The 24,900-nt window shown below is 44.8% G+C and overlaps 1 long non-coding RNA gene across 10 annotated transcripts in view; it reads left to right on the forward strand.

The window, feature by feature from the left end:
- LOC140602880 (uncharacterized) overlaps positions 1-23,098 on the forward strand; it is a 109,250-nt gene extending 86,152 nt beyond the window's left edge. For 8 of the 10 annotated variants that reach the window (XR_012005835.1, XR_012005833.1, XR_012005830.1 and 5 more), the window contains 4 exons: positions 164-318; positions 16,257-16,497; positions 19,191-19,271; positions 20,320-23,098. This is a non-coding gene — a long non-coding RNA (uncharacterized lncRNA). The remainder of the gene's footprint in view (positions 1-163; positions 319-16,256; positions 16,498-19,190; positions 19,272-20,319) is intronic. The other 2 variants (XR_012005829.1, XR_012005831.1) reach the window with 2 other exon arrangements.
- Positions 23,099-24,900: the final 1,802 nt, after the last annotated feature.

A 24,900-nucleotide genomic window follows, 5' to 3' on the forward strand; every position in this document is an offset into this window, starting at 1 on the left:
AATTTGCTGCTGGTGAAGACATTTGATTTGAAACCTTAAATAACATTAAAGGAGAACATGAGGATTTGTTTTTTAAAATGTTTATCGAAAAGGACCATACATTCGAAATGACCTTTTCAGTTAGATGACAGGAGACATAAAGATCCCATCTCTTTTTTCCCAGATCCTTACTCAAAGAGGTAAAAAAAAAAAAAAAAAATCTAACGTACCTACAAAGCCAAAAAACTTTTGGAGAAAAAAATCATATGAGATTTTGAAATGGAAAAAAGAAATTACTGAAGATCCTTTCTGCGGAGTGTCCCCGGATCATCAGATTCTGTAAGTGCGTGCATCGTGGTCAACCCTTCCTCTAGACTTCTATCCATTTGTAAATGAGTTTTGCAGATTCCTGATTGGACCATGTAGATGTGGTACTTTGAAAGAAAGGTTGTAATACTTTGCTGGTTCCCTCATTAATTTCTGAGTTAAAATCTTTGGCATATTTTTTTTTAATTTGGATGAGAGTCACTATTGTATCTTATTTTGAAAATGACCCTTTAACAATAATTTTTCTTATAACTCACCCATCTCTCTGCCCATCTTTTGGCTTTTGAATCTACACTCCCTTCCTTCCGCCCATATTATGTAGACACAGAAGCTCCTACCATTCTAATACTGTTATCACTGTAAATTCTGGAATGGAGCTGCCTTTGCTCAAAATCTAGAACCCCAATCAAGCTGCTGACATTTCTGGGCCTCAGGTCCTTCATGTGTAAACTGAGGAGACCTCACAGGGTGTGTGATGAATAAGTGAGTTACATAAACAGAGCATTTAGAAAAATGTGTGGGGCATTTTTTTTTTTAAGTCTGTTAATTTTATCACCTTTACACTGCAAGGACAGAGATCAGTTCTCTCTCCCTCTGGCACTTCTTAAGGATCCGAGAACCATAGTCCCTTCTCTGTTGCTTCTGTTAATGAAAACAACATTCTAATTTAGGACTCTTTTGGTATCGCTAGTTTCTCATTTTCTCCTCTGCCAGGATATTATCAAGGAAGGATTTATATCACATTTTTTACCTGAAGGCACTCAGTTTTGTTTTATTTATTTTTAACAGAATGAATTGATCAAATCACCACTCATAATTGCCCTTCAGGTGGATCAGATACATTTACTGCATTTATGTATTTGGAAATTCAGATTGTAGAACACCCCCACCCCCCAACCCTCAGCCCCAAAGCCTCCACTCCAGCTGAGGAGAAACATCAGTTGGCACCGTAAGGGTGGAAAGACCATGCCCACCTTTTAGGTGTAAGACAAGGGATCCCACCTGAATGATCCCTTTGGAGAAACGGGGAAAAGGAGTTTGTTTTAGTTTCCTTAATCTGCTTCTGGACCACAAAACTCCTCTTGTGGAATTGAGCCATTAGATTTTAAGTTTCCAGTGAAGGTAGTTCCTGGAATCCTTTCCAAGTCCCTCCCAGTTAGATCAGTCAGGATGGACTTGAATTTTTTTGCTGTCACAAACAACCCCCAAATTCCAATGCCTTAACCCACAAAGGTTTATTTCTCGTTCATGCTGCATGGTTTGCCAGTGGACCCTGCTCCAGGACACAGGCTAACAGAAGGTTCTCCAGGCTCACCAGCAAAATGAAAAGAACATGGAAAATCGTAACGTGGCTTTTAAATATTTTTGCCCCAAAGTGACTAACATCACATCTGCTCACCTTTCACAGACACACCTAATTGCACGGTGGGGCACCCATGTGCCCAGAATGAGGGGCACCATAGTGCTTTACCCCACCCCTTACGGCTTCCACGCCTTGACTGCATTATCACACCTTGACTCTGTTCTAATTTGTTAGCTTCTCCGCCAGCATTTGGAACAGGATGTAAGTCCATTTCACTTGGCTTTGCTTCTAACTTAACAACATTCCTAATATTATCTGAAACCTGTGGGGAGGAATGAAGTTCCTTAACCTTACCAATTAGCTTTTTTTCAACCCCAAGCTTGCTTGAAACAGGCGCCTTTGGCATTGCCAGAGTAAGCTTTGTTTTTTCCTTCCAAGTTCCCCCTCACCCAGCCCCCGCCTGGGTCTAATTGTAAAAATGCATCTGCATGTTTTAAAAGCTCATTATGTAAATGTATCAGAGTCCATATCTATCAACAGATAATTAAGAAGACTATATACATATTTATGAGTTTGCTTAATATTGCTTTAATGAGGAGGTTTGCTAGAAATACCAAAGCAAAGAGGCAAGAAGAAAAATGATCCTAACAAAGATGGGCACAAGTTTGGAGCATTTCTTGGTAATCCTGAGATCCCTCAGAACACTCAAAGGGCACCTCAGATTTCCTGGTAGCTAACCATAAATGGTAGGGGAAGCTGGGGAGACGAGTAGACAATGTCACTCGGCATTCTGAAAATAGTCTATACTTTTTTTTTGTTTGTTTCAAATAACAGCTATTCAAGGAGCCAGTGTCTCATGTTTCCACCACCTGCAAAAGCAAGGTCGCTGTGGGATGTGGTCTGAAAGTGTGACATGCAGCCCCCAGCTGATTCACAGACTGCAAAGACAGAGCCACTGCTCCAGCCCATATGTTTTCCTCAGGGTGCCTGGGTGACTCAGTGGGTCAAGCGTCGGCCTTCGGCTCAGGTCATGAGCCCAGGGTGCTGGATGGAGCCCTGAGTCGGGCTCCCTGCTCCATGGGAAGTCTGCTTGTCCCTCTCCCTCTCTGCCTCTCCCCTACTCCCATCCATACACTCACTTCTCATGTTCTCTCTCTCTTTCTCAAATAAATAAAATCTCTTAAAAATAATTTTTTTTTTTTTTTTTTTAAAGAGGAGCTTCCCAGGAGAGGAGGAAAACCTATATGTATCCCTCTAGCAGGCAAAGCCCCCCAGGTCCATGGCTTAGTGAGGAGAAGATGCTTTTGCAGAGACATGAGTAACCTTGCCACAGGCAGATGAAGCCTAGTGCAAGGACACAGGTGAGGTAAGTGGAGCTTCGGCTAGAATTTACCCAGGCCCCTTTGTGTGGCACACAGTCTACACAGCCACAGAGGCAGTCCTGTCCAGAAAACTCCATGGGAGCGACTGTCACCAAAAGCTGGCCTAAGTCTAAGAACAGAGGCCCCTTCTTCATTCTATCGACAAACATGTCCCTTTGATTTATGCAAATGGTGGCTCAACCCCACCTTTTGAGCTTCTCTGCTCTACTTCTCCTCACTGTCAACACACATTCCATTGGCCAGAACACAGTCATCTGGCTCCACCAAATTACAAAGAAAGCTGGGAAATGGAGTCTTACTAGGTGACTAGAAGGAAAAGGAAAAAGTGTTCTTGAGCACAGAGCACCATCTCTGCTGTCCCCCATCTGTTCATCCGTGTCACACCATGTCCCTCATGCAGAGAGCGCAGACCTCATCCCAAGTGAGACAACCCAAAGACCACCCAACGACCACAGCCAGCCTGAGGGCTAGGATCTCGGTGATGTGGTGCAGTCCTCGTCAGATGCAGATGTGCCTCCCTGTGATCTGGTGACCTGTGAACTAGAAGACAAGTCATCTTCTTGCACCACTCCCTACACATCAGTGGAGTAGGAACAAGATATCCAGAATTAAACCTGCCATTCAACAAAGGAAGGAATGGAAGAAGCAGTCCTTGCCCTGAGCGATTCTGAAGTTTCTTGATTCAATCTAATTCTGGTTTCTGGGCTCACTGCCTTGTCTGTCACTCTCTCAGGCATGTCTGAACAAGATGCTGACAAGTACACTCTTCTTGGAGGCCTCGCAGCCTCAGGACCTGGATTCCTCCCGGAGCAAGTTTAGAGGCTGAGATTATTTTACAACTTCAGCAAGACTTTTTTTCTTTTAAATTCAGATTTGTAATTTCTTTGGCTTGAATGTGGTAGATCTTGTGTTCCATTTGTGTTTGGTCAGCACTGTGTGTCAGGGCTTATATCCACATCCATGCCTAGATATAACTCCAAAAGATGATTTATGTCTTTGTTTCCTTACACCCCCCAATTGGTCTCTTTCTCTCTCTTTCTCTCACTCCTCGCCTCCCCCCACCCCTTAGAGAATGTCACAAATCACATCTTTCCACATTCCATTGGCCAGAACTCATTCACATGCCCACTTCACTACAATGGAGGCTAGAAAATAAGTTCTCCTTGTGTGTTTGAAAAGAAAGAGAAATGGGGTTTAAATCCTCATCATGATTTCTTCCTCATCTTGTCTGGGAGTTGGTTATATCCTGGTTGGCAGCCTCCACTCAATGCACATATTTAGAGCAAAGTAGGACATCTCCAGAAGAAGAGGGTATTGTTTCTAGAAGAAAACAGGATAAGAAGTAGAAAAATGGATGATTCCAGCCTAGATAGAGGTTAAGTATTTGGGGGGCCAGGTAAACCTAGAATGAAATCTCAGCTTCAACATTTACCAGCCTCGGCTCCCTGGGCCTCAGTTGCCTCATCTGTAAAATAGAGGTAATAACCGTACTTCCTTCAAGATAGTTGTAAACTTAGACAACGTTTGTCACACACTTGGCACAATACCATGCAGAAGGAAACAATGATAGTGTAGAAGGTACAAGCCTCAGGCCAGATACCCAGCGGTACAAGAAATGTAACTTAAATTTCCTGTGTCTGATCTTCATGTCTTATTAAATCTCCCTTTCCTCTGATAACAGAAACTTAATCTCAGTCAATTCATCGGCTCTCCCAGGATCTTTGTAAGTTCCAGGGAGCTAATGTGGATCCAAAAATGGCAGGGGTAAGAGTGTAGGCACTTGCCCTTCCATATTGTTCCTCATCTATGGTGGCATCTACTTTGCATATTATTCAGTCTTTGTTCTATTTGGGTCACAGCTGTGCCCTTGCTTGTTCCCAATCACCGAGCATCTGGAGATCTGCCAACTCTGGGTTACTCCACAGTGCACCAGAAACACTATTGTCCAGGTCATTCCAGGACCTTGGACAACCTTGAGGTTGCCTTGGGTTGCCTTGGGTTTGTCTGTCTTGACTCATTGCACCTTCTTTTCTCATACTTATCGGCTTAGGGACTTCTGGAGTCTTTCCACCCCCTGGCAAAGAAGCTCAGGTACTTTTTGTTCTTGGTTCTCCGATCCTATCTGGAAGTTTCATCATTTGGCATCAACAAACTCCCTTCTTCCCATGACTCTATTCAGAAGAAAGGCCCTAGTAGTCTCTAAGACTAAGATGTCCAAAATAGTAGCCACTAGCCACATTTGGTCATTCAAATTTAAATTGGTAAAGTCTGCTAAATTAATTATACTAGTCACATCTCAAGTGCTTAGGAGCCATATGTGCCTCGTGGGTACCATTTTGGAGAGCACAGTTTTTACTATAGAACACTTCCATCATTCCAGAAAGTTCTATCAAATGACAGTGGTCTAGGATCTCTTTGTTGTCTGGCCTTCCCATCCTCCTCATCTCAGAATCTTTATCTGGCCTGGTGGAGAAGCCCAGCTCTTACAAGATCTTTCAATCTTAGAACAAACCTCCTTCATGTCTAGGCCTACGTCATGAAACTCAAAAGCCAGAACTGACTCTCTTATTCTCTATGTTTAATGGAGTCATCTCTTCTCTGAAGCCTAGAGATTGGGTTGACCTTGTTACCAATAAAGTGACCAACTGTTTAAGTTTGCCAGGACTGACAGGACTACTGGGACATGAAGTTTCAGTCTGAAAGCCAGGAAAGTCCCAGACATTCCAGGAGAAGTTGGTCACCTTAGTTATAGAGAACCTTGGCTACCACGGGCTGTGAGGAAAAACATCAGTCTCTATATCTCAAAAGTTACTTTAATTCTGAAGCTAAAATTAATCTAACTCCAAAGTTAGACTTGGATATTATATTTCCTCCTCTCTTTCTAGAAGCATTCTTTGTCCCCATAGTCCGACCCCTTTCCCCTCCCTCGTCCCATGAATTCCCTGGATTTAATTGATTCTGCCTAGTATTTATAAGATGTAGATCTCCAGATCACCTTTCCCCTTTGCCACCCGCTAGGGGAACTGTTTGAGAGTCTGATATTTCACCCCCTTTTCAAGGGAAAACTATTGATCCTGAGGTCGTTTGAAGAGTGAGCCACATAAAAGACTTCTGCAGGGCAAACTACGAGGGCCAGCTCCAAAAAACCCCTTTAAGCATTAAACTCAGACCCTCAGTGGATTGTTAATAGCTACCTCTTGGCCCATTTCTAACTCAATAGTGACAGTTTCAAACACAGAAGCTATTGTAGAGCTCAGCTGTAGGAGAACTGCTGTCACTCACCTGCCGACTGCCTTGCCCCTTCCATCCTCTCCCTGACATGTGCCTGCCCTGGCTTATTAGTTTGTGTGAACTGCCTAAAAATACCTTGATAGCAGCAGCTCAGAGGGTTAAAGGAGAAAAAGGAGCCATTTGGTAAGAAGACAAATGTTGTTCTTTCTCTTGATTACTCCCCTCAGTGAAATTCAGACCCATGGAGACACTGGCGTAAGTTCTGTCGGAGATTCTGACCCATTAACATGATTTGTGCTGTTCTCTGCTCCTGGAAAGCCTCTCTTCCCCCATTAGCCTTAACCTATAAGGTCCAGTGCAAGTACAACCCCATCCAGGAAGCTGTTCATGATTCACACTGACCAAATCATGTGTCTCAACTGCCAGTATGACAGATTGGAAGCATAAAGGCTTATTATATAACCTTATATAACCAGACTTGAAAGGAGGATACCAAAAAAATGCCTTTTTAACAAACACTTCAGGTACTTAAAAAACAAACATTCTATTGCTATAGAAGTCACACGCTATACAAGTCACCCATTTAGAGTGTGCAATTTGGTAGCTTTTAGCATATTCCCAGTTGTACATCACCACAGCCACCACAATTTCAGAGCACCGTTATCATTCCGCAAGGACACTCTGGCCTTTAGTTCACACCCGCCTATGCCCATTGCCCCTGCCCAGCCCTGGGCAGGCACTCGTCCATCTCTGTGTCTGCAGGCTTACCCACTCGGGACATTTTGGAGAAATGGAATCACACAGTATGTGGTCCTTTGGGACTGGCTTCTTTCACTTAGCATCATGTTCTCAAATTTTGTCCATGTCGTAGTGTGTATGCCGCTGCATTTCTTTTTATGCCTGAGTAAGCTTCCATGATATGGATATGCCACATTTTATTTTCCCATCCATCAAAGCATGGATGTTTGGGCTGTCCTACCACTTAACACTATTGCCTCATATAAACAACACTACTGTGAACATTTGGGTACAAGTTTTGAATAGACGTAGGTCTTCATTTCTCTTGGGGATAGGCCTCGCAATGCAATTGCTGGGCCACATGGTCATTCCATGTCTGACTTCCTTTTTTTAAAATATTTTTTTATTGGAGTTCAATTTGCCAACATATAGTATAACACCCAGTGCTCATCCCATCCTTGTCTGACTTCCTGAGGGACCGTCACATCATTTCCCACAGCAGCTGCACCATTTTGCATTCCCACCTGCAGAGTATGAGGGCTCAGATCTCTCTACATCCTCGCCGACACTTGCAATTACCTGCTTTTTAAAAATTCTAGCCATCCTAGTGGATGTGAAGTGGTATCTCATTTTCATTTTGATTTGACTGGTGCAGGTGCTTCTCATGTTCACTAAGGTTTGGAAACCTTTGATACGCCTCCCTGCAGCAGGGGCTGGAGTTCACTGTCGATGGCCCCTCCTAGATGGGAAGCTCCCAGCAGTTCTGGACCACATTACATGGCTGCCTGGCTCCCTCTCAGTGATTGCCCCGGGCCTGGCACATTGTAGGTGCTCATAAATAAAAGCTAATAACTACTGAAGCCTTGCTCTGTGTCAGGCATAGGTCACACAAATTAATTCATTTCATTGTCGCAACAACCCCATGAGGTTGGCACTATCATTACCACCATTTTACAGAAGAGTTAAATAAGTTGCCCTTACGTGAACCAGGTCACACGATGCCAAACTGGTCTGCCTGCCTCCTGCAATACATAGCTACTGTGTAAGTATGAAGTAATTCATCCTTTAATGAATTTGAAACTCTGAAGAAAGGAGGAGATAGCAGGCTGCAGACGCTGGGCTCACTCTACCATCCATTCGACTGAATGGCTGTCTTTCAGAAAGAACTGGAAATCTGAGCTGCCTTGCTCCTGAGTGACATCAAGACACTTTGCAAAACCTCGATTCCCAGTGAAGGACATAGTAAATTTCACAGGCATGCCTTTTTAAAAAACCCAGTAGGCACTAATCTTGATGTCACCAAGCCCACGAGGAAGTATTTATGGTGGAAAAAAGGAAATAGAGATTCATTCTGGTAGAGACTCAGGAAAAATGCATGTATTCCAGGGATGCGGTAGCAGTGAGGTTGAAAGGTAGAAAGAGGTCTTTATACCTCTGAATTGAGCTATTTTGTATCATATGTCTCCTCTTGAGAGTAAACATGCTGAAGATCGGCTTCTAACCACCAACATAATTTTCTGCCTCCTGTGCAAAGTAAACCCTTCAACATATCTTACCAAGCAGGGCTGCCGAGCACTGGTATCACAACTTCCACAAATTAGAAAAAGTTGCTCCTTCAGTCTGGGCCAGGTGCATGGGTCGGTAAGCTGAGCATGGGCTGGACTACAGCCCACATCAGCCCACTTGGCCAGGCATCATTGCTCAGTGTCCAACCTAAACAACTATATATGGTAGCCCCTACTACCAAGCACCTTACATTCCAGAGAGTAGGTAACTCTCTGTATACTAGAGTCTAACCCTGGTGAACATGCGAATCTTGGTGATTAAGGAGATACTTACTATAAATCAAATCATAAATTGTTAAAATCTCTTAGCTCTTTATAATCCAGATGAAAGAAACAACCACAGGAGCCAGCAACAAATGACTGATAGAGCTTTGTCTGACATAACAGAATATAAAGCCAACTAAACCCAGACATACAGAATCCAAGCCAATGCCATCCTTCAAAGCCAAGCTCATTCATCTTGACTTTGGTGCCTTATCCAGGAAGCCAGAGTGCCCTTGGAGTCCTGAAAGAGAGAATATGGCACCAGCAGAGAACTGAAGGTTTGCAGCTCAGGATGGCAGGCAAGCTGCTTACCACGGAGCCAGACCAACTTCCAGCAACACATCATGCTTCTCAGGCCTTGATGGAGCCATCTAGGGCACAGGCTTTGTGAGGTAGCCCCACAGAGGTCCTGGCCAATGGCCACCACCACCACCACCACCAAATAATGTCTTCCTCAAAGCACTCCAGGAAGTTGGCCACAGGGAGTGGGAGAGGGTGAGAAGCTGTATGAGGTACCCAAGCATCTGTCAGAGGAAATGATGACAAGGAACAACACCAACTGCTCTTTGCGTCTCTCCAAATGCCCAAGCCTACTGGTACACAACTTTGAAGAATGTGGCATGGTGGCGGAATAGCAGTATTCAGAGAGAGAGAAAGACAATGCCTGGACAGAGACCATGTGCTACTATGTGCAGCACATAAGCAAAGCACAAATCTAATAACATTACCAATTATTAATTTAAAAAATGAATAGTTTATTATTATAGGTTGTTAAGCCTGTGCTATGCTCTTTACTCCTCTTATCTCACTTGCATTATTAAGGCACGCAATAGTCTTCAGAGGTGAGCGTTAGTCATGTAAGCTTCTCATGGGTGAGGACACTGAAGCACAGAGAGGGTATATAATTTTCCCAAGATCACACAGCCTGTAAACAGTGGAGCCTGGATATGGAGCCCTGCAGTCTCATGAAACTCAAGCTCTTGGCTGCAGTCCTATTTTGCTTCTCCAATGACCAGATAGTTATTTGATGATGTGAAGCCATAGTGGGTCTTTGGAGCCACTACGATGCATAGTAGGCATGCTGTCCATCCAATCATCGCTCCATCCCTCCATCTGTACATACATACATTCATATGTACTTACACATCTTTCCAAGGAATATTTATTGTGCTCTGCTCTTTGTATACATTGCTGTATTTAATGTTACTAACAACTCCAGTTTGCTGGGAACACAACATAGTTCCTACCCATGGCAGATGGTTTCCCAGAATGGCTGCGATATCTTTTAACCATCACATTGTTTCCAATGAGATTCTGTCAACCTTCTCATATATAGGTGGACCCTGCTTACCCTCAGCTTGAATCTGGGCGGTCAGTGATGCTTGCTCTGCTCAGTAGACGTATTCTGAGATTTCAAAGCCCAAGGTTTAAGAGGATTGGCAGCTTTCACGTTTCTTACTTCTTAGTGGCCATGTAATTAGCCTGGCCACCCGACACGGCCATGTTGTGAGGAAGCCCAAGTGAGCCACGTGAGGAGAGCATGGCCACATGGAGGAGCACTAAAGCACCAGACTTCTGGGGAGAGTCTTTGGAGCTTTCAGTCTCTTTTAGTCAGGGTTTTCCGAGAAATGGAACTGATGGCATATGCGTGTGTGTGTACACAGTTTGTATATACACACAAACATATAAGAAAAATTGATTTACGGAAATGGTTCACATGATGATGGAGCCTAGCAAGTCCAAATCTGCAGGGTGGGCCCGCAGACTAGAGATCCAGGGAAATGCAGATGTTGCAGTTCAAGTTCAGACACCATATGGTGGACAATGCCTTCTCGCATGGAGGAGGTCCACATGTTGTTTTATTCAGACCTTCAACTGATTGGATGAGGCCAACCCGCATTATAGAGGGCGATCTGCTTTACTCAAAGTCCACTGATTGGAATGTTGATCTCACCCAAAAACACATTCACAGAAACAGCAGAACAATGTTTCACCAAATATCTAGGTGCCAAAGTTCAGCCAAGTTCACAGATTAGATTAACCTTCACAGAGAGCAGTTGAGTGAGCCTTACTGATATCATGTGGAACATAAGAACTAACTAAATTCCTGATTCACAGAATCACGAGAAATAACAAATCCTTGGTTACAAGCCACTGAATCTGAGGGCTGTTTGTTATGCAGAAAACCGCCCCCACAGAACTTCTAATTTAGCGGCCTTCAAAAACAAGTAAATAAACACACACAAGTACCATTATATGTTTAATACACATTAAAATGGAAAGAACAGAATTGTTGCATCACTGCATGTATGAAACACCTGCCAGGTAAAACGCCCCTAGTAGTGTCAGGACACTGACATCAGAGTCTCCCTTTTCTAGCCTCTGGTTTGAGCTTGAACTGATAACCAGGCAAATCACTGCACTCTCTGGACCTTGGCTTCTCCATCTGTGAAATGGGCCTGATAGCACTCATCCTCCCTGCCTTGTAGGCTTTTGCAAGGCAAGAAACAAAAGTGCTATGATTGCTGAAAAGTCCTTGGCAAACTACATCACAGCCAGATAAATGTTCCCTTGTGCTAAAATGCAAAATTGCTTTATAATTTATTGCTGAAATGGAAACATCTGGCCCAGGAAACTTGAAGGAAGCAAGCAACCTTTCTGACCAAAGCAATTTCATCTAATAGCTGGTCTCTGGAGTCTCTTGCTTCAGCTCTGATTTGTCCATTGCTCTGAGTTTTATTTTGAAATATGTTGGGCTTGCTTTTTTGGCACGTCTGTTTTTCTATTTTTACTTTTGATGGGAATAGAGCAAGAAAACCTCATAAATGATAAATATCCATTGTTGGGCATTCTGGCTGAGGTATAGAGGATAGAAATCTCTCCACGAATCTATTCACCCATAAACCTTTAATTCTAGTTACAGGGCAAACTGGAGTGAGCCAGCATTGTATAGATTTTTATTAGCAACCTCCACAAGCTGCAATTAGTCTACAGATGAATGTGACTTCCACCTGGGTTATGAAACAGCAAAGCCAGGAGTCAAATCCAGCTATGTCTTGTCCCTGTTTCAAAACTCCCTAGTGATTCCTCCATGGCCCCTGTATAAAAAACCAGCTCTTTGGCACAGCACTGAGGTCCTCCATGATCTGACTGTTGCTTACCTTTCTCACCCCTCATATCCTTGGGCTTCATGATGTGTTAAAGGCCTTTACATAAGCTCTTTCCTTCTACCGAGTACAATGTCCCCCTTCTATCTTTGCTTCACCAATTCCTTCAGCCTCTCATGTCTAACTTCAGATGAGCTCTCTTTGAAACATCTCGAAAACAGCAAGACTGGGTTTGGTGTCCCTCATCTGTGACCACTCAGCACCTTACCTCTAAGATAGTGGCAAATTAAGATTTCCAGGAAGTCAAAGGCACAACTCATAAAACAAATCCTGAGCCTATTTCAAAGATTTATTTACCTTATTTACAGGGGAACCAGCAGGGTGATAAAGCTGGATAAAAGGGGCATATGAGAAACCCATTATTACGCACCCAGTGAAAGACAGAATGCTGACCTAAGAGTGGTAATTTAGAGACAAAACAAAATGTAAGATAATGGATAATGTCCTGTAGGTGATAAGATCATAACCCTTAGGAGATGGCTTTTCCAGTGGACTGAAATCATCTATGTCTCTACCAGACAAAAATCATTTTGCAACTTAGCAATTTCCTGCAAATTAAGATCTAATTTTTCAAAGTCTAGACCCTAAGCAGTCGTAATAGCCAAATTAAGGGTATCAGGTGGCCTATGGGCCAGCCTATTGGACAATGCTTTAGTATGACATTGAAAGGCATGCAGTCGTTTTTCTGGATGATTCTTTTTTTTTCTTTTTTTAACCACTAGTATTAACACTCTCTATTGTAGCTACTGATCATCTTGTCCAAAATTCCCAGCAATTGAAAGTTTCTTAGGGGCCAGGAATATGTTTTGTTCACTCTTGTAGCCTCCAATCTTAGCTCAGTACCTAGGAAGTGGTAGGCACTCAGATGATTGTCATTGGATGAATTAAAAGCTTTTCTCTTGGAAGTTAAAGTGCCTCCACCCAGGAGCTTTTCAATTTCTCATCGATCAGGTTACAGGTGACAAGAAATCTGTGTAGTGACCCCAGGTCACAGCCCAGATGCCTCGCCCACCCCAGCCAGCCTCCCCGCGACCCCAGTGGCCCCAGCCCCTTAAGCACGGAGGCCTGACTGTCACAAGGATGGTCAGAGGCAGAAGGCTGAGTGAAAGAAGCTCGCCTCCTTCCCCTACAGTCTCCATTCCAGAATCAGGTGGTCTCCCTGGAACCACTCCCACCCAAGGTGGTTTCTCCCTGCCGGCCCCTGCCAGCAGGTTGGGCTGGAAAGCACAGCCTCTCTAGCTGGCTGCCTCACTTCTTGGTGCTGCTCTAGAGAGCACAGGGGCTCATTCTATTCCTGGAGTCAGCTCCCCAGGGGCAGTTGTGGGATGGTAGGCACAGAGCTCGTCTTTGGCAAAGGTGTAGAGGGCAGCCAGGTTTTCTCACAGATAATGAGCCCACATAATCCAAATCAAGGCTGATTTATGCACTTAGTACTTGTTGCCAGCATGGATACACTGCCCTGTTTGTGGCTTGTTTTTATTAGCACAGGAGGCAGGTGAGGCTCACTCAACTAGATGGGGGAGGCGCGGAGGCAGGCCTGATTTTCAGGCCAGATTTGGGGTCAGGAAAGGTCTGGCAAAGGGAGATTTGAAACAGTGTGAGTGAGAGGGGCTTTATCACTTCCCATCACACTGGTGTCAATCTTGTGGGGACCTTGGAAAGATTTCAGAGAAACAGGGAGTTCCTGGGTTTGGACAAAAATAAAATAAAACACAGGCAAGAGTGTGAGATTCCTTTGGCAAAGGGTGGGCTCCCCTGAGCCCCTCCCTGGGCGCTGGTGGAAGGTGGTTTGGGTACGTGAGAGAAAATAAAGAACAACACAGCAACAAAGGCTTCGCATGTTCTTAGGAGCAGGGTGGATCCCTGAAAATGTAGGAAGTGGGTGCAGTTTGCCCTTAGAGTTCCCAGTTTCTTATTTCCGGGCCTCCTCCCTCCATGGGGGACCCCTACCACCACCGCCCTACTTTCCTCTCCCGCTTCCAAAATGCTGCTGTGAACCATTTACTCCTTTATTGCAAACTGAAAGCTAGGTGCTCTCTCTCTCTTCCTTGGAATGGTATTCACACTTCAGCCTTTTCTCTTTGAAAAAGTAATACAGTGGCCATATAATTTGTCATCCATCCAGGAATATTTTTAGCGCTCTTTAAAATTACACCAGAACAACAGGAACAAACCAGAACTGTCCCAGAAGAATCCTGGGCAAACCAGACCTAAGGCAGGTCATCTTAGAAATGCAGGGCCTTGTCTTCTGTTGGAGGATTTGTGGGCATTCCTGGGCAGGTGTAGAGGGGTTTCTGATTCTTTCCAAAGGGGAGGGGAATAGGAGGAAGGGGATGGGAGCAGGGATGTATTGGAATGTTCCCAGTTGCCTAACAAAGTATCCAGCTATGATTGGCTTAAATTAAAGAGATTTTTGTTTAAGATTTTTATTTATTTAAGAGAGAGAGAGAGCGAGAGCGAGCACACATGCATGCAAGTAGGGGGAGCAGCAGGCAGAGGGAAGAGGGAGAAGCAGACTCCCCACTGAGCAGGGAGCCGATGTGGGGCTTGATCCCAGGACCCTGAGATCATGACCTGAGCCAAAGGCAGATGCTTAGCTGACTGAGCCGCCCAGGCGCCCTAAGAGATTTATTTTTCTCACATAACCACCACCCTGGTCCAGAGGGAGGTGGTTCCAAGCAGGATCAGTGGCTGTACCGTGTCAGGACTTCTCTGAGAATCTCTTGGCACCCTCCCTCATTATTGCAAGAGGGCTGCCAAGGCTCCCTACATCATGTTTCAACAAAAACACAAGGAAACGTAGGAAGAAGGAGATGCAGCTTTTCTGCTTGTCCTTTCTTTCCTCACAAAATTTTATCTGCCCAGGATTACCCCAGCAAAGTTCCCCTCCGGTTTAATTTACTGATACTGGGTTATATGGCATTGCCAGCCTTGCAAGAGAAGCTGTGAGAGTGAGAACCTGCATTTTCTGCCTCTGTGGTAAATCCAGGTTTTGCACATTATTGGTAATTTTAGTAGTAAATATATTATTAGTAATTACTAAAATTAATGTTATGAAATTAAAATTAGTATTATTAGTAGTGATTATCACTTACTCCTTACTCCCAAATCCTTATAGGTTCTGTGTGATTTCTTTCTTCTTTCCTTTGTCCACTTGCCCCCTCAGCCACTGTATATCGGCACAAAAGGGCTTATTTCTATGTCTTGATTGGCCCAAACTGTGTCTTGCCTCAGGACCTTGGCGCTTGCTGTTTCCTCTGCCTGGAATGCTCCTGTCCCAGCTCCTCTCTTTTCAAATTTTAACTCAAAAAGCTTTCCCTGGCCACACTAATTAAAGCACCCCTCTTCTTTTCTGTAACAGCACCCTAATGATTTCCCTCCCCAGGTTTAACACTGACATTATTGTCTTACTTGTACGAGTATGTCTCTCCTCTAGCCCCTGCCTCCCTGAGATCAGAGGCTTTGTTCTTGATTTATCCCCTTTTGGCTAGAACAATGCCCAACACGTAGTAGTTGCTCAATAAATTTGCTAAATGCTTAAGTGGTTTTAAGAACTAAGGCCTACATCCAAGTCTGAGCTGCTCAGTGCCCTGTGGTTGTATAACCACCTCGGAGCACAGCTAGAAAACACTGGTCTGGTCTAACCTCCATGTTTTAAACATGAACATGGGGCCAAGAATTTTCCCCCTTTGAGATAGTAGAGTGAATTGGTAACCAAGGTGAGGCAAGAACATGAGCATCAGAGACTAAATATTCCAGGTACAAGCCAGATTGCCTTTGAGTAGGCCTTCGAGCTACCCTACCTCAGTGTCCACACTTGTAAAAATAGGAGTTAGGCCACTTCCCTCACCGAGTGAGTTTGGGGTTGACATGAGAACAGGCAGGCAAGAGAGTCTAGCGTGGGACCTAACTGACAGGGGTGCTCAGGGAAAGATAGCTTCCGGGTGCCTGGGTGCCTCAGTGGTCGAGTATCTGCCTTTAGTTCAGAGTGTGATCTCGGGGTCCTGAGATGGAGTTCCACTTCGGGTTCCCTGCAGGGAGCCTGCTTCTCCTTCTGCCTGTGTCTCTGCCTCTCTCTGTGTGTCTCTCTCATGAATAAAAAAAAAAGGGGGGGGGTGGATAATGCATGACAAGCTCCCCACAGAGTTCTTGACCTAAACCTGGGTTCAGTAAGGTCAGCGATTTACATCAGTGTAGACAATTCTAGACGAGATTTCAAAGCCAAAGAATGAGAGATAGGGGTATAGTTCCCAAAGGTGGGTAATTTTGCTTTCTCTGCTCATCCTTTTCCCTTTTGCAGGTGAGAAGCCAAGTAAGATCCAGCCTGTCCTCAGCCTTTATGCCCACCCCATTTCAAGATGACCTCGGGCTACAGAGTTAGAAACTTGGTCTTGCCCGGAGTCCAGACGTTTCCATGTCAGCCAGCAGAAACGGACCATGAGAACACCCTACGGCCTGTATTTGCTGCCTGTTTCTCCGGATGCCAGCGAAGAAGGCCTTCTAGTAATGGGATCAGTAACCCGAGCAAGAGCACTGAAAAGGCAAGTCTGAATTTATCCCCGCCTGTCATGTTCCAGGGAACACTGAAAGCCCGGTAATGGGAAGCGCTGCCTTCTCACAAGTCCCCGGCCCACCCCTGCTAGGTGCTATTATTAGCACTGATATTAATAAGTGCTCCTGACACGCAGGAGAAGTTCAGAGTGCTGAAGAGCTGCAAAGCGTGCCAACACCTCAACGGCCTGCCTCTGGCGGCCCGCAGGCCCGGGGCACACGAGCCGAGGCCCAGATGGCAGAAAACCCGGGCCTCGGGAGGGATCACTGCAGAGGGATTTTCCAGGGAGCGAAGGAGAGACAAGGCTTGGCCCCTGCTGTCTGGTCACCAATCTCGTTCGGAGAGCTATTCTCGGAAAATCATTGAAGAGATGATAAAAGATAAGGAACAGTCCGCTCTGAATGTCACCCCTACTGTCCTGGAGCCTTGGGGGAAGAGGGTGAGCCGTGTCCAGCCTTGCAGCTAACTAAGGTCAAGCTGGGACAGAGACTGTTCCCCAGAGGCTGCTCCTTCTTTCTTGTACATTATTATTATTATTATTATTATTATTATTATTATTATTATTTTAAGATTTATTTATTTATTTTAGAGAGCAGGGGAGAGAGAGAGACAGTGAGAATACTCAGACTCTGCCCTGAGCATGGAGCTAGATGTGCGGCCCTAAGAGCGAGACCTGAGCCGAAATCAAGACTTAGCACCTTAGCCCCCTGAGCCACCCAGGCACCCCTCTCTCTTACTCGTAGAAACACAGCTTTCTGAGTTAGCAAGGAATTCTTAGAAATAAGATCCTTGAGCAGCAGCTAGTAGCCACCATGCGTCCTAGACTCCATGACAATGAGTGTGGTCACCTGGCTGAGCTCTGGCCCACGGCTGGGAGCAGAAACCCTGTGGACAGCTTCCAAATCACATTTTTATTTTTGTATGGAAGCACCACACTTGCATTTTTTTTCCTTCCTCCTCCTGTCGCTGGCTGGGGTATGGCACCAACGAGAGCACTGGCCTTGGACCAGAGAAGGAAGCCACACGTTGACAATGGTAGACCTCTGTGGCAGCATCTGGTTCCAGCAGCCCTAGACCTCTCATCTTCCCTTGGTCCGCTGGATGGAAGAAAAACTTTTACCCTATTTAGGCCGTGATATTTTAAAGCCTCTTTCTTACAGTAGCTTATCCCATACCACATTCACAGGCCCTGGCTTTGGACTCAGGTAAATGTTTATAGACGTGCCCTCAACCTTGCCCCCCTCTCTCTCCCTTGCTCACTGGGCTCCAGCCAAACTGCCTGCTTTTCTCTTCTGGGAGCTCATTAACTTCTTTGTCATCTCAGAACCTCTTCCTCTTGTATGAGTTTGCTGGGGCTGCTGTAAAAAGTATCACGGGCTGGGTGGCTTAAGCAGAAATTCACTGGCTAATTGCTCGGGAGGCTGGAATTCCAAAATGAAGGTGTTGGCAGAGTTGGTTCTTTCTGAGGCTGTGATGGAAGAATCTGTTCCATACCCTCTCCTTGGCTTGTAGATGGCTTTCTTCTCCCCATGCCTCTTCATATTGTCCTCCTTCTAGGTGTGCCTCTGTCTGAATTTCCTGTTTATAAGGATACCAGTCATATTGTTTTAGGGCCCACTCCAATGACCTCATTTTTACTTAACTACCTCTGGAAAGACTATCTTTCTCCAAAGAAGATCACATTCTGACGTACTATGAGTTGGGACATGTGAATGGGGATGGGAGAGACACAACTCAGACCATAACAACTCCCCCTTAGAATATAAACTTGCTTTACTTGATACATAGAAATATTCAGTCCTTACTGAATGAAATCAGTATATAAATATTCATAATTTCTATTACATAATCAATTAGAAATATTTAACCAGCATATCTATGCTTCTATACAGTTGACATTAATTGATATTTACTTGATAGTTAATAATTCATAAAAATAATATTCTGGAATTATGGAAAGATCCCAAAATGCAATTCAAATAATTGGAGAAAGATTACAGTAAGTTCAGTATGATTTTAATGTTGATTTTATTTTATTAACATAAAATTTGGTCATTCATAGATGGGATTTATAATAATCACCAAATATCAAGAATGTTTGTTTTTACTCTAGTCTAAAATAACTTGAGGGTTTGTTTTAGTAATGTGCCCAAAATAGGATTTCAATAAAATGAGAATAAAAACAGATAAAGTGGGATTAAGCAAAAATAAAAAATAAAGCAAATGTTCTGGCCATCAGAGAGTCACTATAATTGCTCTACTAGAGCATAAAATTTATATTTAAAATTTTGTGCAACATGGCAGCAGATACAAACATCATTGGAAACAATGGATTTGGAATAATTTTTCAAGAGAAAGAAGTTTTTTTACCTTGTAGAAAACGCAGAGAACTTTCCAGAGGGTGCAATCTGTAGGGCACAGTTGCCCATTGGATCATTCAGTGTCTTCCCCAACAGTTTCACCAAGAATTCAGAATTTAAGCTCTTTTTCTTGTACCCAGCATTATAAAAGTCAGGCAACAATATTAAAAGACAATTTAGTGACAGTAGTCTTTGAGGTGTGTGGTATAGATATGAAAGCTTCCACGCAAGAGCACTGAGAATATATAGATGAATAAATAGATACCACATCTCTTCAATTCCCTCCTTAAATCTCATCTCCTTTTCACTGGGCTCTTTGCAGGAATGGGTTCAAGTGCAGTGGTTAAAGGAGTCACACATCTGGGTTTGAACACCACCACTTCTGAGAGCCATGTGATGTCAGGTCAGTTACTTACGTATAAAATGAGGGTGATTATAATGCTTATTTCAAACGTTTGTGGTGAGGATTAAATTGTGGAGGCTGAGAAAAATCAAGGCCATTCCACCTCAAGTTTAGCATTAGCACAAGTACAGCCATCTAAGGCCCCTGTGAATAAGAGCTGAACTTTATGGGAAAAACTGCACAATGTCCTCAATGTCCTCGGCAGGTAATTCCATATCAGAAAGACAACAGAGCCCACTTCCATGGTAGAAAGTCCCATATTAGAATGAGAACAGAGCTCAATGCCCTTGAAAGCCCCACATCAGAATGTAAACAGAACTTGAGAAATTCCTCCATCCCTTCTGAAAATCCCCTAGACCAGCCTATAAAAAACCCAGCTGTAACCCACTTCGGGTCCAAGTCCCTGCTCCGCTGAGTCGGGTATACTTGGACCCAAGCTCGAGCTTGCTAATAAACCCTCATGCGCTTGCATCGGTGTTGGCTCCTTGGTGGTTTCTCGGATTCGCAATCTTGGGCACAACATTTGGGGGCTCATCCGGGATCCAAGAGACCTCCAGGACCCCATCCAGAGGGTTTCACGCGTGGTGAGTGCACTCAACTTTTTCCACCTTTTGTGCGCATATTCTCTGAGAGCTCTAAATTGTACTTTTTACCTGTAGGAATTCCAATCTGTATTGGGTCAGCATTGGCTTAGGTGCACACGCTGGTGGGCCATTGACCGGGGGTCTTGAGGAGATGTCCCTTGCCCGGGCCTGGAGGACGGGGTCCTCATCTGTAAGGAGGACGGGGGTCCTCATCTGTAAGGAGGGCTGGCTGTCAGCCCTTTGGATTACTTTCTGTCTGGTCTCTGTGGCCGCACTGGAAAGTTTGTCTGTGTTACTATGGCCTAGTTAACTGTGCGTTTGTTTGTGTTACTGTGTCTTTGTTATCTGTTATAACTGTTTACATAAGGAGAGGGAAATTTCAAACTTACTGCATGTCAGAATGGCCAACCTTTGGCGTGGGATGGCCCTGAGAAGGAACTTTCCACCTACCTATTATCTTACAGGTTAAGGCCGTGATCTTCAGGGACAAACCGGATGGCCACCCTGACCAGGTGCCCAACATCCTGTTCTGGCAGGACGTGATCAAGAATTCCCCTCCTTGGCTAAAACCATTTTTACCCCTCAAAGTGCACAACTTGGCTGAAGGTAAGGATAGACTCCGGGTCCACCGCTAGACTCTAGGCGCAGGTCTCCAGGCTGCCGCGCGCAAGCCTGCCCATCTGGCTGAGGTATGGTTATGTAAGACAGGGTAAGGACGAGAGTCCAGCAGCCTTCTTAGAGAGAATACTAGGAGAGAAGAGCTTGTAGGACTTACAGTAGCAGAAAGAGTCTAGCAACAAACCAAACTAAGTGACCGGCAGACCTGAAACCTAGCCAAGATCCTGCTGGCCACAACCATGGATGACCCACAGGAAAGACGGAGGCACCTCAAGAAGCTGGCTTCAGGGACAGGTAAGGAGGATGGCCCTGGTCCCCGTCGGGAGCGCCCTAAGCTGAACAAAAACCAATCTGCTTATTACAAAGAAGAGGGCCACTGGGTAAAAGACTGTCTTAAAAAAAGACCTAAGGCCCCTGCCAAGATCTTGGAGATGGAGGACATGGACGACTAGGGGAGTCGGGGTTCGGCACCCCTCCCCAAGCCCAGGGTAACTCTGAGTGGAGGAGCAACCTGTTGAATTCCTAGTGAACACTGGGGCACAACATTCGGTTTATGGTTTTCCTCCACCTATTATCCCCAATTTAAAACCTCTTCACCTTTGAATAGATGGACCCTGAGAAAGGCACCAATGGCCAGCTCACCTGGACTCAACTACCACAAGGATTCAAAAATTCACCGACCATCTTCAATGAGGCCTTACACGAAGACTTGGGTGAGTTCCATTCCAAGCATCCTCATTTGATATCCTGTTGGCGGCGGAGGACCAGGACACATGCCTGCGAAGCACCAGGGACTTGCTCCAAACCATAGCGGCTCTAGGATACTGGGCCTTAGCTAAAAAAGCCCAGATCTGCAGAGCAGAGGATCCCACAACCGCAAACTGTCCGCCAGGATGGACAGAGGCATTTCCCACCAAACATGAAACAGCACAGACCGTGACCAAGAAACTGCTGGAAGACATCTTACCGAGGTATGGTTTTCCTGTTAAGATTGGATCAGACAACGGCCCAGGATTCGTCTCTAAGGTAACACGGGGAGTGGCACTAGTACTTGGGGCAGATTGGAAATTACATTGTGCATACAGGCCCCAGAGCTCAGGACAGGTAGAGAGGATGAACAGAACATTAAAGGAGACCTTAACTAAATTAGCCCTGGAGACTGGTGGGGACTGGGCGACTCTCCTCCCCTTCGCCCTGTATAGGGTGAGGAACTCCCCATATAAGATGGGACTGACTCCCTACGAGATCATGTACGGTTTTCCTCCACCTATTATCCCCAATTTAAAACCCAAGGTGCTTGCTGAAGTTGATCACCAACTCCTTTTCTCCCTCCAAATGTTAAAATGAACCCATGAGCAAGTGTGGCCTAAGCTGAGGGCCCTCTATGAGACTGGGCCACCCCCGGGCCCCCATCAATACCGGCCGAGTGACTGGGTGTATGTGCAGAGATACCAACACCAGACACCTCAACCTCTCTGGAAGGGACCCTACATCATGATCCTGACCACTCACACCGCTCTCAAGGTCGACAGGATTACTCCCTGGGTCCACTACACCCACATCTGACCAGCTGAGCCATTCTCAAGGACTTTGTTCCAGAATGGAATGGCCAACCAGACAAGGACAACCCCCTAAAGCTAAGACTGTGCCGTTCTCACTTACCCCACTAATGTTGCTTCCCCGTTAGCCATTTAAAAATGTGCACCCAATTCAGCCTTGCCTTAAAAGTAAGGGTTAAAAAGATGGGAGCATCTTTCTTTTTTTTTTTAAAGATTTATTTATTTATTTATTCATGATAGACAGAGAGAGAGAGAAAGGCAGAGACACAGGAGGAGGGAGAAGCAGGCTCCATGCTGGGAGCCCGACGCGGGACTCGATCCTGGGACTCTAGGATTGTGCCCTGGGCCAAAGGCAGGCACCAAACCGCTGAGCCACTCAGGGATCCCCAAAATGGGAGCATCTTAACTGTAGAGAGGCTTTTGCAAGCAAGGGGGGGTTATGTGTTGCCCCAAATGAGGAGTAATGCTTCTTTACTGACCACTCAGGAATAGTCCGGGAATCTATGGCAAAAGTCAGAAAAGGTTTGGCTAGATGTAAATGGGAGCGAGAACAGCAACAAGATTGGTTTGAATCATGATTTAATCATTCCCACTGGCTCACTCTGAGACCAGCCTGGACCCATGATTGGGTCCTTCCTTAGGTTCCTCTGAGAGGGGGAAATATGGAGGCCAGGAAAAATTAAGGCCATCCCACCTAAAGTTTAGCATTAGCACAAGTACATTCATCTTGGGCCCCTGTGAATAAGAGCTGAACTTTATGGGAAAAACTGCACAATGTCCTCAATGTCCTCGGCAGGTAATTCCATATCAGAAAGACAACAGAGCCCACTTCCATGGTAGAAAGTCCCATATTAGAATGAGAACAGAGCTCAATGCCCTTGAAAGCCCCACATCAGAATATAAACAGAACTTGAGAAATTCCTCCACCCCTTCTGAAAATCCCCTAGACCAGCCTATAAAAAACCCAGCTGTAACCCACTTCGGGTCCAAGTCCCTGCTCCGCTGAGTCGGGTATACTTGGACCCAAGCTCGAGCTTGCTAATAAACCCTCATGCGCTTGCATCGGTGTCAGCTCCTTGGTGGTTTCTTGGATTCGCAATCTTGGTCACACCAAAATAATGTCCATGGCACTCTTTATACAGTCCCTGGGACATGGTAAGCACTCAGTAATGTTAGCAGTTAGTAGTAGTAGCATATGCTTGGATCACAGGTATGTTTATCTACTTTGGGAACCACATGGGTCCGTGGTAGAGATCACATTCCCATATGAAAATCAAAGTGTTCAAATGGTATTTCTGCTAAGATGGAAGGCTGCTTAGTGGAAGGCTTCATGTGTATAGGAAAGGTACAGAAGACTCTGTTCTGGTTTCACTGGAAGAGCTTCATCTCTGATAGAAAACAGATGAATCACTGACTTCTACCTCTGAAACTAATTATACATTATATGTTAATTAATTGAATTTAAATAAAAAAAACAAAGAAACAAAACAGTATGCTAAATCCATCGGCAATCTTCTAACAGCAATACCCTCATTGTAATCCCTTGTTTTATTTCTTGACATTAATTCACCAGATTAAATAGAAAACAGACTTTAATTTATCCAACTCTAAACAAACAAACAAACAAAAAACCCTTTGTATAGATAACCCATCTATTATAAAGTTGAGAATTTGACTTACCTTTGTCCCGGATTCCTGGGAGGGAGACTCAAAGTCCTTGGAATTCTCCATGTAATAGGAATGTCTTTGTTACTCATGAGCCTCTTGGATCACACCTGAGTTTGAACTGAAAGATAAGATGACTCAGAATGGGAGTTGGTCACCAGAAAGATCAACTGTATGATTAGAAGGTTGGGGCTGTGAGTCAGTCCAGCCTCTGGGGAGAGGAGGAAAGCTAGGGATTGAGTTTAATCACATGGCCAATGATTCAATCAATTGTGCCTATATAATGAAACCCTAATAAAAACTCTGACATGGATCCTTGGTGGGTCTGTGTGTGCTTCCACTGTGCTTGATGAATGCATTGATATGTCAAAAGCATGACATGCCCTGATGCCACAGGGAGAGGGCACAAAAGATCTCCCAGATCTTGCCCTGTGTATCTTTCTTTGATGGGTCCTGACTTGCATCCTTTATAATAAAATTAAAATCATAAGTACAGTACTTTCCTGAGTTCTGTCATTCTAGTAAATGGTCAAATGTGAGGCGTTCTGAGAACCCTACAGATTTATAGTTTATTTTTTTAAAGATTGATTATTTATTGGGAGAGAGAGAGAGAGAGAGAGAATCTCAAGTAGACTCTGAGCTAAGCATGGAGCCTGATGTGGGGCTCGATCCCACGACCCTGAGATCATGACCTGAGCTGAAACCAAGAGTGGGACACTTAACCAAATGTGCCACCCAGGTGCCCCTGTAGTTTATTGATCAGAAGTGCAGGTGGCCTGGGAACTGAAGTGGAGGCAGTCTGTTCAGGGACTGTACCCTCAAACCTGTGGAGTCTGATGCTAACTCCAGGAAGTAAGGACAGAATTGAATTTCAGTAAACCAGTTGATGTCAGAATACCATCTAAAGGCCCTTGGGTCCTGCCTATGGAATAAAGGCCATGAGAGAGAGAGAGAGAAAGAGAGGCCTCAGGATGTTTGGGGTCCTAAGAAAGTCCATTAGCAATTCCTTTCTGCTCCCCCAGCAAAGAGATCAGTAGGGCATGGTGGTCAATGACTCCCAGAGCATCACTTCTGATTCCTTGGAACAGGTCTTTGTTTATTATAAGACAAAATCTTCCATCGAGAGGGAACTTGAGAAAGCTTATAGGACTGATGAAATGGTTTCATTCAGACCATGGGCTCAAACTAAGCCCCTATTTGTGA

This window comes from Canis lupus, chromosome 13, assembly GCF_048164855.1.
Source record: "Canis lupus baileyi chromosome 13, mCanLup2.hap1, whole genome shotgun sequence".
In the NCBI taxonomy this organism is placed as follows: Eukaryota; Metazoa; Chordata; class Mammalia; order Carnivora; family Canidae; genus Canis; species Canis lupus.